Below are 14,343 nucleotides of genomic sequence, written 5' to 3' on the forward strand. Positions count from 1 at the left end.
TTTACATTTCATTTTTTCAACTTATCAATGAATTTTCTTGAGTTAAGAAGTAAAAGAGGTCTAAAGTTAATGTTTTTGGGCACCTACAGCCAAACCACACTGGACATGCCCAATCTCGTCTGATCTTGGAAGCTATGCAGTGTTGGACCTGGTTAGTACTTGGATGGGAGACCACCTAGGAATCCCAGGTGCTGTAGGTAATTTTATACTGCAATAACAGTCTTTTCTATTACATTTTACATTTAATTTTTTCAACTTATCAATGAATTTACTTGAGTTAAGAAGTAAAAGAGGTCTAAAGTTAAGGCTTTTAGCACCTACAGGCAAACCACACTGGACATGCCCAATCTCGTCTGATCTTGGAAGCTATGCAGTGTTGGGCCTCGTTAGTACTTGGATGGGAGACCACCTGGGAATACCAGGTGCTGTAGGTAATTTTATATAGCCATAACATTCTTTTCTATTACATTTTACATTACATTTTTTCAACTTAGCAATGAATTTACTTGAGTTAAGAAGTAAAAGAGGTCTAAAGTTAATATTTTTCAGCACCTATAGCCAAACCACACTGGACATGGCCAATGTCGTTTGATCTTGGAAGCTATGCAGTGTTGGGCATGGTCAGTACTTGGATGGGAGACCACCTGGGAATACCAGGTGCTGTAGGTAATTTTATACTGCCATAACATTCTTTTCTATTACATTTTACATTTAATTTTTTCAACTTATCAATGAATTTACTTGAGTTAAGAAGTAATAGAGGTCTAAAGTTAATGTTTTTGACCACCTACAGCCAATCCACACTGGACATGCCCAATCTCGTCTTATCTTGGAAGCTATGCAGTGTTGGGCGTGGTCCGTACTTGGATGGGAGACCACCTGGGAAAACCAGGTGCAGTAGGTAATTTTATACTGCCATAACATTCTTTTCTATTACATTTTACATTTAATTTTTTCAACTTATCAATGAATTTACTTGAGTTAAGAAGTAATAGAGGTCTAAAGTTAATGTTTTTGAGCATCTACAGCCAAACCACACTGGACATGCCCAATCTCGTCTGATCTTGGAAGCTATGCAGTGTTGGGCCTGGTTAGTACTTGGATGGGAGACCACCTGGGAATACCAGGAGCTGTAGGTAATTTTATACTGCCATAACATTCTTTTCTATTACATTTTACATTTAATTTTTCAACTTATCATTGAATTTACTTGAGTTAAGAAGTAAAAGAGGTCTAAAGTTATTACTTTTGAGCACCTACAGCCAATCCACACTGGACATGCCCCATCTCGTCTTATCTTGGTAGCTATGCAGTGTTGGGCATGGTCAGTATTTGGATGGGAGACCACCTGTGAAAACCAGGTGCAGTAGGAAATTTTATACTGCCATAACATTCTTTTCTATTACATTTTACATTTAATTTTTTCAACTTATCAATGAATTTACTTGTGTTAAGAAGTAAAAGCGGTCTAAATTTAACGCTTTTGAGCACCTACAGCCAAACCACAGTGGACATGCCCAATCTCGTCTGATCTTGGAAGCTATGCAGTGTTGGGCCTGGTTAGTACTTGGATGGGAGACCACCTGGGAATACCAGGAGCTGTAGGTAATTTTATACTGCCATAACATTCTTTTCTATTACATTTTACATTTAATTTTTTCAACTTATCAATGAATTTACTTGAGTTAAGAAGTAATAGAGGTCTAAATGTAATGCTTTTGAGCACCTACAGCCAAACCACACTGGACATGCCCAATCTCGTCCGATCTTGGAAGCTATGCAGTGTTGGGCCTCGTTTGTACTTGGATGGGAGACCACCTGGGAATACCAGGTGCTGTAGGTAATTTTAGACACCCAAAACATTCTATTCTATTACATTTTACATTTCATTTTTTCAACTTATCAATGAATTTTCTTGAGTTAAGAAGTAAAAGAGGTCTAAAGTTAATGTTTTTGGGCACCTACAGCCAAACCACACTGGACATGCCCAATCTCGTCTGATCTTGGAAGCTATGCAGTGTTGGACCTGGTTAGTACTTGGATGGGAGACCACCTAGGAATCCCAGGTGCTGTAGGTAATTTTATACTGCAATAACAGTCTTTTCTATTACATTTTACATTTAATTTTTTCAACTTATCAATGAATTTACTTGAGTTAAGAAGTAAAAGAGGTCTAAAGTTAAGGCTTTTAGCACCTACAGGCAAACCACACTGGACATGCCCAATCTCGTCTGATCTTGGAAGCTATGCAGTGTTGGGCCTGGTTAGTACTTGGATGGGAGACCACCTGGGAATACCAGGTGCTGTAGGTAATTTTATATAGCCATAACATTCTTTTCTATTACATTTTACATTACATTTTTTCAACTTAGCAATGAATTTACTTGAGTTAAGAAGTAAAAGAGGTCTAAAGTTAATATTTTTCAGCACCTATAGCCAAACCACACTGGACATGGCCAATGTCGTTTGATCTTGGAAGCTATGCAGTGTTGGGCATGGTCAGTACTTGGATGGGAGACCACCTGGGAATACCAGGTGCTGTAGGTAATTTTATACTGCCATAACATTCTTTTCTATTACATTTTACATTTAATTTATTCAACTTATCAATGAATTTACTTGAGTTAAGAAGTAATAGAGGTCTAAAGTTAATGTTTTTGACCACCTACAGCCAATCCACACTGGACATGCCCAATCTCGTCTTATCTTGGAAGCTATGCAGTGTTGGGCGTGGTCCGTACTTGGATGGGAGACCACCTGGGAAAACCAGGTGCAGTAGGTAATTTTATACTGCCATAGCATTCTTTTCTATTACATTTTACATTTAATTTTTTCAACTTATCAATGAATTTACTTGAGTTAAGAAGTAATACAGGTCTAAAGTTAATGTTTTTGAGCACCTACAGCCAAACCACACTGGACATGCCCAATCTCGTCTGATCTTGGAAGCTATGCAGTGTTGGGACTGGTTAGTACTTGGATGGGAGACTACCTAGGAATCCCAGGTGCTGTAGGTAATTTTATACTGCCATAACCGTCTTTTCTATTACATTTTACATTTAATTTTTTCAACTTATCAATGAATTTACTTGAGTTAAGAAATAATAGAGGTCTAAAGTTAATGCTTTTGAGCACCTACAGCCAAACCACACTGGACATGCCCAATCTCGTCTGATCTTGGAAGCTATGCAGTGTTGGGACTGGTTTGTACTTGGATGGGAGACTACCTAGGAATCCCAGGTTCTGTAGGTAATTTTATACTTCCATAACATTCTTTTCTATTACATTTTACATTTCATTTTTCAACTTATCATTGAATTTACTTGAGTTAAGAAGTAAAAGAGGTCTAAAGTTAATGTTTTTGAGCACCTACTGCCAAACCACACTGGACATGCCCAATCTCGTCTGAACTTGGAAGCTATGCAGTGTTGGGCCTGGTTAGTACTTGTATGGGAGACCACCAGGGATTACCAGGTACTGTAGGTAATTTTATACTGCCATAACATTCTTTTCTATTACATTTTACATTTAATTTTTTCAACTTATCAATGAATTTACTTGAGTTAAGAAGTAATAGAGGTCTAAAGTTAATGTTTTTGAGCACCTACAGCCAAACCACACTGGACATGCCCAATCTCGTCTGATCTTGGAAGCTATGCAGTGTTGGGCCTGGTTAGTACTTGGATGGGAGACCACCTGGGAATACCAGGTGCTGTAAGTAATTTTATGCAGCCATAACATTCTTTTCTATTACATTTTAAATTTAATTTTTTCAACTTATCAATGAATTTACTTGAGTTAAGAAGTAATAGAGGTCTAAAGTTAATGTTTTTGAGCATCTACAGCCAAACCACACTGGACATGCCCTATCTCGTCTGATCTTGGAAGCTATGCAGTGTTGGGCCTGGTTAGTACTTGGATGGGAGACCACCTGGGAATACCAGGAGCTGTAGGTAATTTTATACTGCCATAACATTCTTTTCTATTACATTTTACATTTAATTTTTTCAACTTATCAATGAATTTACTTGTGTTAAGAAGTAAAAGAGGTCTAAAGTTATTACTTTTGAGCACCTACAGCCAATCCACACTGGACATGCCCCATCTCGTCTTATCTTGGTAGCTATGCAGTGTTGGGCATGGTCAGTATTTGGATGGGAGACCACCTGGGAAAACCAGGTGCAGTAGGAAATTTTATACTGCCATAACATTCTTTTCTATTACATTTTACATTTAATTTTTTCAACTTATCAATGAATTTACTTGTGTTAAGAAGTAAAAGCGGTCTAAATTTAATGCTTTTGAGCACCTACAGCCAAACCACAGTGGACATGCCCAATCTTGTCTCATCTTGGAAGCTATGCAGTGTTGGGCCTGGTTAGTACTTGGATGGGAGACCACCTGGGAATACCAGGAGCTGTAGGTAATTTTATACTGCCATAACATTCTTTTCTATTACATTTTACATTTAATTTTTTCAACTTATCAATGAATTTACTTGAGTTAAGAAGTAATAGAGGTCTAAATGTAATTCTTTTGAGCACCTACAGCCAAACCACACTGGACATGCCCAATCTCGTCCGATCTTGGAAGCTATGCAGTGTTGGGTCTCGTTTGTACTTGGATGGGAGACCACCTGGGAATACCAGGTGCTGTAGGTAATTTTAGACACCCAAAACATTCTATTCTATTACATTTTACATTTCATTTTTTCAACTTATCAATGAATTTTCTTGAGTTAAGAAGTAAAAGAGGTCTAAAGTTAATGTTTTTGGGCACCTACAGCCAAACCACACTGGACATGCCCAATCTCGTCTGATCTTGGAAGCTATGCAGTGTTGGACCTGGTTAGTACTTGGATGGGAGACCACCTAGGAATCCCAGGTGCTGTAGGTAATTTTATACTGCAATAACAGTCTTTTCTATTACATTTTACATTTAATTTTTTCAACTTATCAATGAATTTACTTGAGTTAAGAAGTAAAAGAGGTCTAAAGTTAAGGCTTTTAGCACCTACAGGCAAACCACACTGGACATGCCCAATCTCGTCTGATCTTGGAAGCTATGCAGTGTTGGGCCTCGTTAGTACTTGGATGGGAGACCACCTGGGAATACCAGGTGCTGTAGGTAATTTTATATAGCCATAACATTCTTTTCTATTACATTTTACATTACATTTTTTCAACTTAGCAATGAATTTACTTGAGTTAAGAAGTAAAAGAGGTCTAAAGTTAATATTTTTCAGCACCTATAGCCAAACCACACTGGACATGGCCAATGTCGTTTGATCTTGGAAGCTATGCAGTGTTGGGCATGGTCAGTACTTGGATGGGAGACCACCTGGGAATACCAGGTGCTGTAGGTAATTTTATACTGCCATAACATTCTTTTCTATTACATTTTACATTTAATTTTTTCAACTTATCAATGAATTTACTTGAGTTAAGAAGTAATAGAGGTCTAAAGTTAATGTTTTTGACCACCTACAGCCAATCCACACTGGACATGCCCAATCTCGTCTTATCTTGGAAGCTATGCAGTGTTGGGCGTGGTCCGTACTTGGATGGGAGACCACCTGGGAAAACCAGGTGCAGTAGGTAAGTTTATACTGCCATAGCATTCTTTTCTATTACATTTTACATTTAATTTTTTCAACTTATCAATGAATTTACTTGAGTTAAGAAGTAATACAGGTCTAAAGTTAATGTTTTTGAGCACCTACAGCCAAACCACACTGGACATGCCCAATCTCGTCTGATCTTGGAAGGTGTGCAGTGTTGGGACTGGTTTCTACTTGGATGGGAGACTACCTAGGAATCCCAGGTTCTGTAGGTAATTTTATACTGCCATAAGATTCTTTTCTATTACATTTTACATTTAATTTTTTCAACTTATCAATGAATTTACTTGAGTAAAGAAGTAAAAGAGGTCTAAAGTTAATGTTTTTGAGCACCTACAGCCAAAGCACACTGGACATGCCCAATCTCATCTGATCTTAGAAGCTATGCAGTGTTGGGCATGGTTAGTACTTGGATGGGAGACCACCTAGGAATCAAAGGTGCTGTAGGTAATTTTATACTGCCATAACAGTCTATTACATTTTACATTTAATTTTTTCACCTTATCAATGAATTTCCTTGAGTTAAGAAGTAATAGAGGTCTAAAGTTAATATTTTTCAGCACCTATAGCCAAACCACACTGGACATGGCCAATGTCGTCTGATCTTGGAAGCTATGCAGTGTTGGGCATGGTTAGTACTTGGATGGGAATCCACCTGGGAATACCAGGTGCTGTAGGTAATTTTATACTGCCATAACATTCTTTTCTATTACATTTTACATTTTATTTTTTTCCACTTATCATTGAATTTACTTGAGTTAAGAAGTAATAGAGGTCTAAAGTTAATATTTTTGAGAAACTACAGCCAAACCACACTGGACATGTCCAATCTCATCGGATCTCGGAAGCTATGCAGTGTAGGGCCTGGTTAGTATTTGGATGGGAGACCACCTAGGAATACCAGGTGCTATAGGTAATTTTATACTGCCATAACAGTCTTTTCTATTTCATTTTACATTTATTTTTTTCAAATTATCAATGAATTTACTTGAGTAAAGAAGTAAAAGACGTTAAAAGTTAATATTTTCGAGCACCTACAGCCAAACCACACTGGACATGCCCAATCTCATCTGATCTTGGAAGCTATGCAGTGTTGGGACTGGTTTGTACTTGGATGGGAGACTACCTAGGAATCCCAGGTGCTGTAGGTAATTTTATACTGCCATAACCGTCTTTTCTATTACATTTTACATTTAATTGTTTCAACTTATCAATGAATTTACTTGAGTTAAGAAGTAATAGATGTCTAAAGTTAATGCTTTTGAGCACCTACAGCCAAACCACACTGGACATGCCCAATCTTGTCTGATCTTGGAAGCTATGCAGTGTTGGGCCTGGTTAGGACTTGGATGGGAGACCACCTGGGAATACCAGGAACTGTAGGTAATTTTATACTGCCATAACATTCTTTTCTATTACATTTTACATTTAATTTTTTCAACTTATCAATGAATTTACTTGAGTTAAGAAGTAAATAGGTCTAAAGTTAATGTTTTTGGGCACCTACAGCCAAACCACACTGGACATGCCCAATCTCGTCTGATCTTGGAAGCTATGCAGTGTTGGACCTGGTTAGTACTTGGATGGGAGACCACCTAGGAATCCCAGGTGCTGTAGGTAATTTTATACTGCAATAACAGTCTTTTCTATTACATTTTACATTTAATTTTTTCAACTTATCAATGAATTTACTTGAGTTAAGAAGTAAAAGAGGTCTAAAGTTAAGGCTTTTAGCACCTACAGGCAAACCACACTGAACATGCCCAATCTCGTCTGATCTTGGAAGCTATGCAGTGTTGGGCCTGGTTAGTACTTGGATGGGAGACCACCTGGGAATACCAGGTGCTGTAGGTAATTTTATATAGCCATAACATTCTTTTCTATTACATTTTACATTACATTTTTTCAACTTAGCAATGAATTTACTTGAGTTAAGAAGTAAAAGAGGTCTAAAGTTAATATTTTTCAGCACCTGTAGCCAAACCACACTGGACATGGCCATTGTCGTTTGATCTTGGAAGCTATGCAGTGTTGGGCATGGTCAGTACTTGGATGGGAGACCACCTGGGAATACCAGGTGCTGTAGGTAATTTTATACTGCCATAACATTCTTTTCTATTACATTTTACATTTAATTTTTTCAACTTATCAATGAATTTACTTGAGTTAAGAAGTAATAGAGGTCTAAAGTTAATGTTTTTGACCACCTACAGCCTATCCACACTGGACATGCCCAATCTCGTCTTATCTTGGAAGCTATGCAGTGTTTGGCGTGGTCCGTACTTGGATGGGAGACCACCTGGGAAAACCAGGTGCAGTAGGTAATTTTATACTGCCATAGCATTCTTTTCTATTACATTTTACATTTAATTTTTTCAACTTATCAATGAATTTACTTGAGTTAAGAAGTAATACAGGTCTAAAGTTAATGTTTTTGAGCACCTACAGCCAAACCACACTGGACATGCCCTATCTCGTCTGATCTTGGAAGCTATGCAGTGTTGGGACTGGTTTCTACTTGGATGGGAGACTACCTAGGAATCCCAGGTTCTGTAGGTAATTTTATACTGCCATAAGATTCTTTTCTATTACATTTTACATGTAATTTTTTTCAACTTATCAATGAATTTACTTGAGTAAAGAAGTAAAAGAGGTCTAAAGTTAATGTTTTTGAGCACCTACAGCCAAACCACACTGGACATGCCCAATCTCATCTGATCTTGGAAGCTATGCAGTGTTGGACCTGGTCAGTACTTGGATGGGAGACCACCTAGGAATCCCAGGTGCTGTAGGTAATTTATACTGCCATAACAGTCTATTACATTTTACATTTAATTTTTTCAACTTATCAATGAATTTCCTTGAGTTAAGAAGTAATAGAGGTCTAAAGTTAATATTTTTCAGCACCTATAGCCAAACCACACTGGACATGGCCAATGTCGTCTGATCTTGGAAGCTATGCAGTGTTGGGCATGGTTAGTACTTGGATGGGAATCCACCTGGGAATACCAAGTGCTGTAGGTAATTTTATACTGCGATAACATTCTTTTCTATTACATTTTACATTTTATTTTTTTCCACTTATCATTGAATTTACTTGAGTTAAGAAGTAATAAAGGTCTAAAGTTAATATTTTTGAGAAGCTACAGCCAAACCACACTGGACTTGTCCAATCTCATCGGATCTTGGAAGCTATGCAGTGTAGGGCCTGGTTAGTACTTGGATGGGAGACCACCTAGGAATACCAGGTGCTATAGGTAATTTTATACTGACATAACAGTCTTTTCTATTTCATTTTACATTTAATTTTTTCAAATTATCAATGAATTTACTTGAGTAAAGAAGTAAAAGACGTTAAAAGTTAATATTTTTGAGCACCTACAGCCAAACCACACTGGACATGCCTAATCTCATCTGATCTTGGAAGCTATGCAGTGTTGGGACTGGTTAGTACTTGGATGGGAGACTACCGAGGAATCCCAGGTGCTGTAGGTAATTTTATACTGCCATAACCGTCTTTTCTATTACATTTTACATTTAATATTTTCAACTTATCAATGAATTTACTTGAGTTAAGAAGTAATAGATGTCTAAAGTTAATGCTTTTGAGCACCTACAGCCAAACCACACTGGACATGCCCAATCTCGTCTGATCTTGGAAGCTATGCAGTGTTGGGACTGGTTTTGTACTTGGATGGGAGACTACCTAGGAATCCCAGGTTCTGTAGGTCATTTTATACTTCCATAACATTCTTTTCTATTACATTTTACATTTCATTTTTCAACTTATCATTGAATTTACTTGAGTTTAGAAGTAAAAGAGGTCTAAAGTTAATGTTTTTGAGCACCTACTGCCAAACCACACTGGACATGCCCAATCTCGTCTGAACTTGGAAGCTATGCAGTGTTGGGCCTGGTTAGTACTTGTATGGGAGACCACCAGGGATTACCAGGTACTGTAGGTAATTTTATACTGCCATAACATTCTTTTCTATTACATTTTACATTTAATTTTTTCAACTTATCAATGAATTTACTTGAGTTAAGAAGTAATAGAGGTCTAAAGTTAATGTTTTTGAGCACCTACAGCCAAACCACACTGGACATGCCCAATCTCGTCTGATCTTGGAAGCTATGCAGTGTTGGGCATGGTTAGTACTTGGATGGGAGACCACCTGGGAATACCAGGTGCTGTAAGTAATTTTATGCAGCCATAACATTCTTTTCTATTACATTTTAAATTTAATTTTTTCAACTTATCAATGATTTTACTTGAGTTAAGAAGTAATAGAGGTCTAAAGTTAATGTTTTTGAGCATCTACAGCCAAACCACACTGGACATGCCCAATCTCGTCTGATCTTGGAAGCTATGCAGTGTTGGGCCTGGTTAGTACTTGGATGGGAGACCACCTGGGAATACCAGGAGCTGTAGGTAATTTTATACTGCCATAACATTCTTTTGTATTACATTTTACATTTAATTTTTCAACTTATCATTGAATTTACTTGAGTTAAGAAGTAAAATAGGTCTAAAGTTATTACTTTTGAGCACCTACAGCCAATCCACACTGGACATGCCCCATCTCGTCTTATCTTGGTAGCTATGCAGTGTTGGGCATGGTCAGTATTTGGATGGGAGGCCACCTGTGAAAACCAGGTGCAGTAGGAAATTTTATACTGCCATAACATTCTTTTCTATTACATTTTACATTTAATTTTTTCAACTTATCAATGAATTTACTTGTGTTAAGAAGTAAAAGCGGTCTAAATTTAACGCTTTTGAGCACCTACAGCCAAACCACAGTGGACATGCCCAATCTCGTCTGATCTTGGAAGCTATGCAGTGTTGGGCCTGGTTAGTACTTGGATGGGAGACCACCTGGGAATACCAGGAGCTGTAGGTAATTTTATACTGCCATAACATTCTTTTCTATTACATTTTACATTTAATTTTTTCAACTTATCAATGAATTTACTTGAGTTAAGAAGTAATAGAGGTCTAAATGTAATGCTTTTGAGCACCTACAGCCAAACCACACTGGACATGCCCAATCTCGTCCGATCTTGGAAGCTATGCAGTGTTGGGCCTCGTTTGTACTTGGATGGGAGACCACCTGGGAATACCAGGTGCTGTAGGTAATTTTAGACACCCAAAACATTCTATTCTATTACATTTTACATTTCATTTTTTCAACTTATCAATGAATTTTCTTGAGTTAAGAAGTAAAAGAGGTCTAAAGTTAATGTTTTTGGGCACCTACAGCCAAACCACACTGGACATGCCCAATCTCGTCTGATCTTGGAAACTATGCAGTGTTGGACCTGGTTAGTACTTGGATGGGAGACCACCTAGGAATCCCAGGTGCTGTAGGTAATTTTATACTGCAATAACAGTCTTTTCTATTACATTTTACATTTAATTTTTTCAACTTATCAATGAATTTACTTGAGTTAAGAAGTAAAAGAGGTCTAAAGTTAAGGCTTTTAGCACCTACAGGCAAACCACACTGGACATGCCCAATCTCGTCTGATCTTGGAAGCTATGCAGTGTTGGGCCTGGTTAGTACTTGGATGGGAGACCACCTGGGAATACCAGGTGCTGTAGGTAATTTTATATAGCCATAACATTCTTTTCTATTACATTTTACATTACATTTTTTCAACTTAGCAATGAATTTACTTGAGTTAAGAAGTAAAAGAGGTCTAAAGTTAATATTTTTCAGCACCTATAGCCAAACCACACTGGACATGGCCAATGTCGTTTGATCTTGGAAGCTATGCAGTGTTGGGCATGGTCAGTACTTGGATGGGAGACCACCTGGGAATACCAGGTGCTGTAGGTAATTTTATACTGCCATAACATTCTTTTCTATTACATTTTACATTTAATTTATTCAACTTATCAATGAATTTACTTGAGTTAAGAAGTAATAGAGGTCTAAAGTTAATGTTTTTGACCACCTACAGCCAATCCACACTGGACATGCCCAATCTCGTCTTATCTTGGAAGCTATGCAGTGTTGGGCGTGGTCCGTACTTGGATGGGAGACCACCTGGGAAAACCAGGTGCAGTAGGTAATTTTATACTGCCATAGCATTCTTTTCTATTACATTTTACATTTAATTTTTTCAACTTATCAATGAATTTACTTGAGTTAAGAAGTAATACAGGTCTAAAGTTAATGTTTGTGAGCACCTACAGCCAAACCACACTGGACATGCCCAATCTCGTCTGATCTTGGAAGCTATGCAGTCTTGGGACTGGTTAGTACTTGGATGGGAGACTACCTAGGAATCCCAGGTGCTGTAGGTAATTTTAAACTGCCATAACCGTCTTTTCTATTACATTTTACATTTAATTTTTTCAACTTATCAATGAATTTACTTGAGTTAAGAAGTAATAGAGGTCTAAAGTTAATGCTTTTGAGCACCTACAGCCAAACCACACTGGACATGCCCAATCTCGTCTGATCTTGGAAGCTATGCAGTGTTGGGACTGGTTTGTACTTGGATGGGAGACTACCTAGGAATCCCAGGTTCTGTAGGTAATTTTATACTTCCATAACATTCTTTTCTATTACATTTTACATTTCATTTTTCAACTTATCATTGAATTTACTTGAGTTAAGAAGTAAAAGAGGTCTAAAGTTAATGTTTTTGAGCACCTACTGCCAAACCACACTGGACATGGCCAATCTCGTCTGAACTTGGAAGCTATGCAGTGTTGGGCCTGGTTAGTACTTGTATGGGAGACCACCAGGGATTACCAGGTACTGTAGGTAATTTTATACTGCCATAACATTCTTTTCTATTACATTTTACATTTAATTTTTTCAACTTATCAATGAATTTACTTGAGTTAAGAAGTAATAGAGGTCTAAAGTTAATGTTTTTGAGCACCTACAGCCAAACCACACTGGACATGCCCAATCTCGTCTGATCTTGGAAGCTATGCAGTGTTGGGCCTGGTTAGTACTTGGATGGGAGACCACCTGGGAATACCAGGTGCTGTAAGTAATTTTATGCAGCCATAACATTCTTTTCTATTACATTTTAAATTTAATTTTTTCAACTTATCAATGAATTTACTTGAGTTAAGAAGTAATAGAGGTCTAAAGTTAATGTTTTTGAGCATCTACAGCCAAACCACACTGGACATGCCCTATCTCGTCTGATCTTGGAAGCTATGCAGTGTTGGGCCTGGTTAGTACTTGGATGGGAGACCACCTGGGAATACCAGGAGCTGTAGGTAATTTTATACTGCCATAACATTCTTTTCTATTACATTTTACATTTAATTTTTTCAACTTATCAATGAATTTACTTGTGTTAAGAAGTAAAAGAGGTCTAAAGTTATTACTTTTGAGCACCTACAGCCAATCCACACTGGACATGCCCCATCTCGTCTTATCTTGGTAGCTATGCAGTGTTGGGCATGGTCAGTATTTGGATGGGAGACCACCTGGGAAAACCAGGTGCAGTAGGAAATTTTATACTGCCATAACATTCTTTTCTATTACATTTTACATTTAATTTTTTCAACTTATCAATGAATTTACTTGTGTTAAGAAGTAAAAGCGGTCTAAATTTAATGCTTTTGAGCACCTACAGCCAAACCACAGTGGACATGCCCAATCTCGTCTCATCTTGGAAGCTATGCAGTGTTGGGCCTGGTTAGTACTTGGATGGGAGACCACCTGGGAATACCAGGAGCTGTAGGTAATTTTATACTGCCATAACATTCTTTTCTATTACATTTTACATTTAATTTTTTCAACTTATCAATGAATTTACTTGAGTTAAGAAGTAATAGAGGTCTAAATGTAATTCTTTTGAACACCTACAGCCAAACCACACTGGACATGCCCAATCTCGTCCGATCTTGGAAGCTATGCAGTGTTGGGTCTCGTTTGTACTTGGATGGGAGACCACCTGGGAATACCAGGTGCTGTAGGTAATTTTAGACACCCAAAACATTCTATTCTATTACATTTTACATTTCATTTTTTCAACTTATCAATGAATTTTCTTGAGTTAGGAAGTAAAAGAGGTCTAAAGTTAATGTTTTTGGGCACCTACAGCCAAACCACACTGGACATGCCCAATCTCGTCTGATCTTGGAAGCTATGCAGTGTTGGACCTGGTTAGTACTTGGATGGGAGACCACCTAGGAATCCCAGGTGCTGTAGGTAATTTTATACTGCAATAACAGTCTTTTCTATTACATTTTACATTTAATTTTTTCAACTTATCAATGAATTTACTTGAGTTAAGAAGTAAAAGAGGTCTAAAGTTAAGGCTTTTAGCACCTACAGGCAAACCACACTGGACATGCCCAATCTCGTCTGATCTTGGAAGCTATGCAGTGTTGGGCCTCATTAGTACTTGGATGGGAGACCACCTGGGAATACCAGGTGCTGTAGGTAATTTTATATAGCCATAACATTCTTTTCTATTACATTTTACATTACATTTTTTCAACTTAGCAATGAATTTACTTGAGTTAAGAAGTAAAAGAGGTCTAAAGTTAATATTTTTCAGCACCTATAGCCAAACCACACTGGACATGGCCAATGTCGTTTGATCTTGGAAGCTATGCAGTGTTGGGCCTGGTTAGTACTTGGATGGGAGACCACCTAGGAATACCAGGTGCTATAGGTAATTTTATACTGCCATAACAGTCTTTTCTATTTCATTTTACATTTATTTTTTTCAAATTATCA

General features: G+C 37.6%; 53 pseudogenes; all 53 read left to right on the forward strand.

The window, feature by feature from the left end:
* Positions 1-81: 81 nt before the first annotated feature.
* LOC148486713 (5S ribosomal RNA) lies at positions 82-200 on the forward strand (annotated as a pseudogene).
* A 115-nt stretch (positions 201-315) lies between these two features.
* LOC148486714 (5S ribosomal RNA) lies at positions 316-434 on the forward strand (annotated as a pseudogene).
* A 116-nt stretch (positions 435-550) lies between these two features.
* Positions 551-669, forward strand: LOC148486715 (5S ribosomal RNA; annotated as a pseudogene).
* Positions 670-785: 116 nt separating this feature from the next.
* On the forward strand, positions 786-904 carry LOC148486716 (5S ribosomal RNA; annotated as a pseudogene).
* Positions 905-1,020: 116 nt separating this feature from the next.
* On the forward strand, positions 1,021-1,139 carry LOC148486717 (5S ribosomal RNA; annotated as a pseudogene).
* Positions 1,140-1,489: 350 nt separating this feature from the next.
* Positions 1,490-1,608, forward strand: LOC148486718 (5S ribosomal RNA; annotated as a pseudogene).
* Positions 1,609-1,724: 116 nt separating this feature from the next.
* Positions 1,725-1,843, forward strand: LOC148486719 (5S ribosomal RNA; annotated as a pseudogene).
* A 116-nt stretch (positions 1,844-1,959) lies between these two features.
* On the forward strand, positions 1,960-2,078 carry LOC148486720 (5S ribosomal RNA; annotated as a pseudogene).
* Positions 2,079-2,193: 115 nt separating this feature from the next.
* On the forward strand, positions 2,194-2,312 carry LOC148486721 (5S ribosomal RNA; annotated as a pseudogene).
* A 116-nt stretch (positions 2,313-2,428) lies between these two features.
* Positions 2,429-2,547, forward strand: LOC148486722 (5S ribosomal RNA; annotated as a pseudogene).
* A 116-nt stretch (positions 2,548-2,663) lies between these two features.
* On the forward strand, positions 2,664-2,782 carry LOC148486723 (5S ribosomal RNA; annotated as a pseudogene).
* A 116-nt stretch (positions 2,783-2,898) lies between these two features.
* Positions 2,899-3,017, forward strand: LOC148486724 (5S ribosomal RNA; annotated as a pseudogene).
* A 116-nt stretch (positions 3,018-3,133) lies between these two features.
* Positions 3,134-3,252, forward strand: LOC148486725 (5S ribosomal RNA; annotated as a pseudogene).
* Positions 3,253-3,367: 115 nt separating this feature from the next.
* LOC148486726 (5S ribosomal RNA) lies at positions 3,368-3,486 on the forward strand (annotated as a pseudogene).
* Positions 3,487-3,602: 116 nt separating this feature from the next.
* LOC148486727 (5S ribosomal RNA) lies at positions 3,603-3,721 on the forward strand (annotated as a pseudogene).
* Positions 3,722-3,837: 116 nt separating this feature from the next.
* Positions 3,838-3,956, forward strand: LOC148486728 (5S ribosomal RNA; annotated as a pseudogene).
* Positions 3,957-4,307: 351 nt separating this feature from the next.
* On the forward strand, positions 4,308-4,426 carry LOC148486729 (5S ribosomal RNA; annotated as a pseudogene).
* A 116-nt stretch (positions 4,427-4,542) lies between these two features.
* On the forward strand, positions 4,543-4,661 carry LOC148486730 (5S ribosomal RNA; annotated as a pseudogene).
* Positions 4,662-4,777: 116 nt separating this feature from the next.
* LOC148486731 (5S ribosomal RNA) lies at positions 4,778-4,896 on the forward strand (annotated as a pseudogene).
* Positions 4,897-5,011: 115 nt separating this feature from the next.
* On the forward strand, positions 5,012-5,130 carry LOC148486732 (5S ribosomal RNA; annotated as a pseudogene).
* Positions 5,131-5,246: 116 nt separating this feature from the next.
* On the forward strand, positions 5,247-5,365 carry LOC148486733 (5S ribosomal RNA; annotated as a pseudogene).
* A 116-nt stretch (positions 5,366-5,481) lies between these two features.
* Positions 5,482-5,600, forward strand: LOC148486734 (5S ribosomal RNA; annotated as a pseudogene).
* A 351-nt stretch (positions 5,601-5,951) lies between these two features.
* On the forward strand, positions 5,952-6,070 carry LOC148486735 (5S ribosomal RNA; annotated as a pseudogene).
* A 111-nt stretch (positions 6,071-6,181) lies between these two features.
* LOC148486736 (5S ribosomal RNA) lies at positions 6,182-6,300 on the forward strand (annotated as a pseudogene).
* Positions 6,301-6,417: 117 nt separating this feature from the next.
* On the forward strand, positions 6,418-6,536 carry LOC148486737 (5S ribosomal RNA; annotated as a pseudogene).
* A 116-nt stretch (positions 6,537-6,652) lies between these two features.
* On the forward strand, positions 6,653-6,771 carry LOC148486738 (5S ribosomal RNA; annotated as a pseudogene).
* Positions 6,772-6,887: 116 nt separating this feature from the next.
* LOC148486739 (5S ribosomal RNA) lies at positions 6,888-7,006 on the forward strand (annotated as a pseudogene).
* Positions 7,007-7,121: 115 nt separating this feature from the next.
* Positions 7,122-7,240, forward strand: LOC148486740 (5S ribosomal RNA; annotated as a pseudogene).
* Positions 7,241-7,355: 115 nt separating this feature from the next.
* On the forward strand, positions 7,356-7,474 carry LOC148486741 (5S ribosomal RNA; annotated as a pseudogene).
* An 822-nt stretch (positions 7,475-8,296) lies between these two features.
* LOC148486742 (5S ribosomal RNA) lies at positions 8,297-8,415 on the forward strand (annotated as a pseudogene).
* Positions 8,416-8,525: 110 nt separating this feature from the next.
* On the forward strand, positions 8,526-8,644 carry LOC148486743 (5S ribosomal RNA; annotated as a pseudogene).
* A 117-nt stretch (positions 8,645-8,761) lies between these two features.
* On the forward strand, positions 8,762-8,880 carry LOC148486744 (5S ribosomal RNA; annotated as a pseudogene).
* Positions 8,881-8,996: 116 nt separating this feature from the next.
* Positions 8,997-9,115, forward strand: LOC148486745 (5S ribosomal RNA; annotated as a pseudogene).
* A 116-nt stretch (positions 9,116-9,231) lies between these two features.
* Positions 9,232-9,351, forward strand: LOC148486746 (5S ribosomal RNA; annotated as a pseudogene).
* A 115-nt stretch (positions 9,352-9,466) lies between these two features.
* Positions 9,467-9,585, forward strand: LOC148486747 (5S ribosomal RNA; annotated as a pseudogene).
* Positions 9,586-9,701: 116 nt separating this feature from the next.
* On the forward strand, positions 9,702-9,820 carry LOC148486748 (5S ribosomal RNA; annotated as a pseudogene).
* A 116-nt stretch (positions 9,821-9,936) lies between these two features.
* On the forward strand, positions 9,937-10,055 carry LOC148486749 (5S ribosomal RNA; annotated as a pseudogene).
* A 350-nt stretch (positions 10,056-10,405) lies between these two features.
* LOC148486750 (5S ribosomal RNA) lies at positions 10,406-10,524 on the forward strand (annotated as a pseudogene).
* A 116-nt stretch (positions 10,525-10,640) lies between these two features.
* Positions 10,641-10,759, forward strand: LOC148486751 (5S ribosomal RNA; annotated as a pseudogene).
* Positions 10,760-10,875: 116 nt separating this feature from the next.
* LOC148486752 (5S ribosomal RNA) lies at positions 10,876-10,994 on the forward strand (annotated as a pseudogene).
* A 115-nt stretch (positions 10,995-11,109) lies between these two features.
* LOC148486753 (5S ribosomal RNA) lies at positions 11,110-11,228 on the forward strand (annotated as a pseudogene).
* A 116-nt stretch (positions 11,229-11,344) lies between these two features.
* Positions 11,345-11,463, forward strand: LOC148486754 (5S ribosomal RNA; annotated as a pseudogene).
* A 116-nt stretch (positions 11,464-11,579) lies between these two features.
* Positions 11,580-11,698, forward strand: LOC148486755 (5S ribosomal RNA; annotated as a pseudogene).
* Positions 11,699-11,814: 116 nt separating this feature from the next.
* On the forward strand, positions 11,815-11,933 carry LOC148486756 (5S ribosomal RNA; annotated as a pseudogene).
* A 116-nt stretch (positions 11,934-12,049) lies between these two features.
* On the forward strand, positions 12,050-12,168 carry LOC148486757 (5S ribosomal RNA; annotated as a pseudogene).
* Positions 12,169-12,283: 115 nt separating this feature from the next.
* LOC148486758 (5S ribosomal RNA) lies at positions 12,284-12,402 on the forward strand (annotated as a pseudogene).
* Positions 12,403-12,518: 116 nt separating this feature from the next.
* On the forward strand, positions 12,519-12,637 carry LOC148486759 (5S ribosomal RNA; annotated as a pseudogene).
* Positions 12,638-12,753: 116 nt separating this feature from the next.
* Positions 12,754-12,872, forward strand: LOC148486760 (5S ribosomal RNA; annotated as a pseudogene).
* A 351-nt stretch (positions 12,873-13,223) lies between these two features.
* On the forward strand, positions 13,224-13,342 carry LOC148486761 (5S ribosomal RNA; annotated as a pseudogene).
* A 116-nt stretch (positions 13,343-13,458) lies between these two features.
* Positions 13,459-13,577, forward strand: LOC148486762 (5S ribosomal RNA; annotated as a pseudogene).
* A 116-nt stretch (positions 13,578-13,693) lies between these two features.
* Positions 13,694-13,812, forward strand: LOC148486763 (5S ribosomal RNA; annotated as a pseudogene).
* A 115-nt stretch (positions 13,813-13,927) lies between these two features.
* LOC148486764 (5S ribosomal RNA) lies at positions 13,928-14,046 on the forward strand (annotated as a pseudogene).
* Positions 14,047-14,162: 116 nt separating this feature from the next.
* LOC148486765 (5S ribosomal RNA) lies at positions 14,163-14,281 on the forward strand (annotated as a pseudogene).
* Positions 14,282-14,343: the final 62 nt, after the last annotated feature.

This window comes from Taudactylus pleione, unplaced genomic scaffold, assembly GCF_031769625.1.
Source record: "Taudactylus pleione unplaced genomic scaffold, aTauple2 ptg000550l, whole genome shotgun sequence".
Taxonomy (NCBI): domain Eukaryota; kingdom Metazoa; phylum Chordata; class Amphibia; order Anura; family Myobatrachidae; genus Taudactylus; species Taudactylus pleione.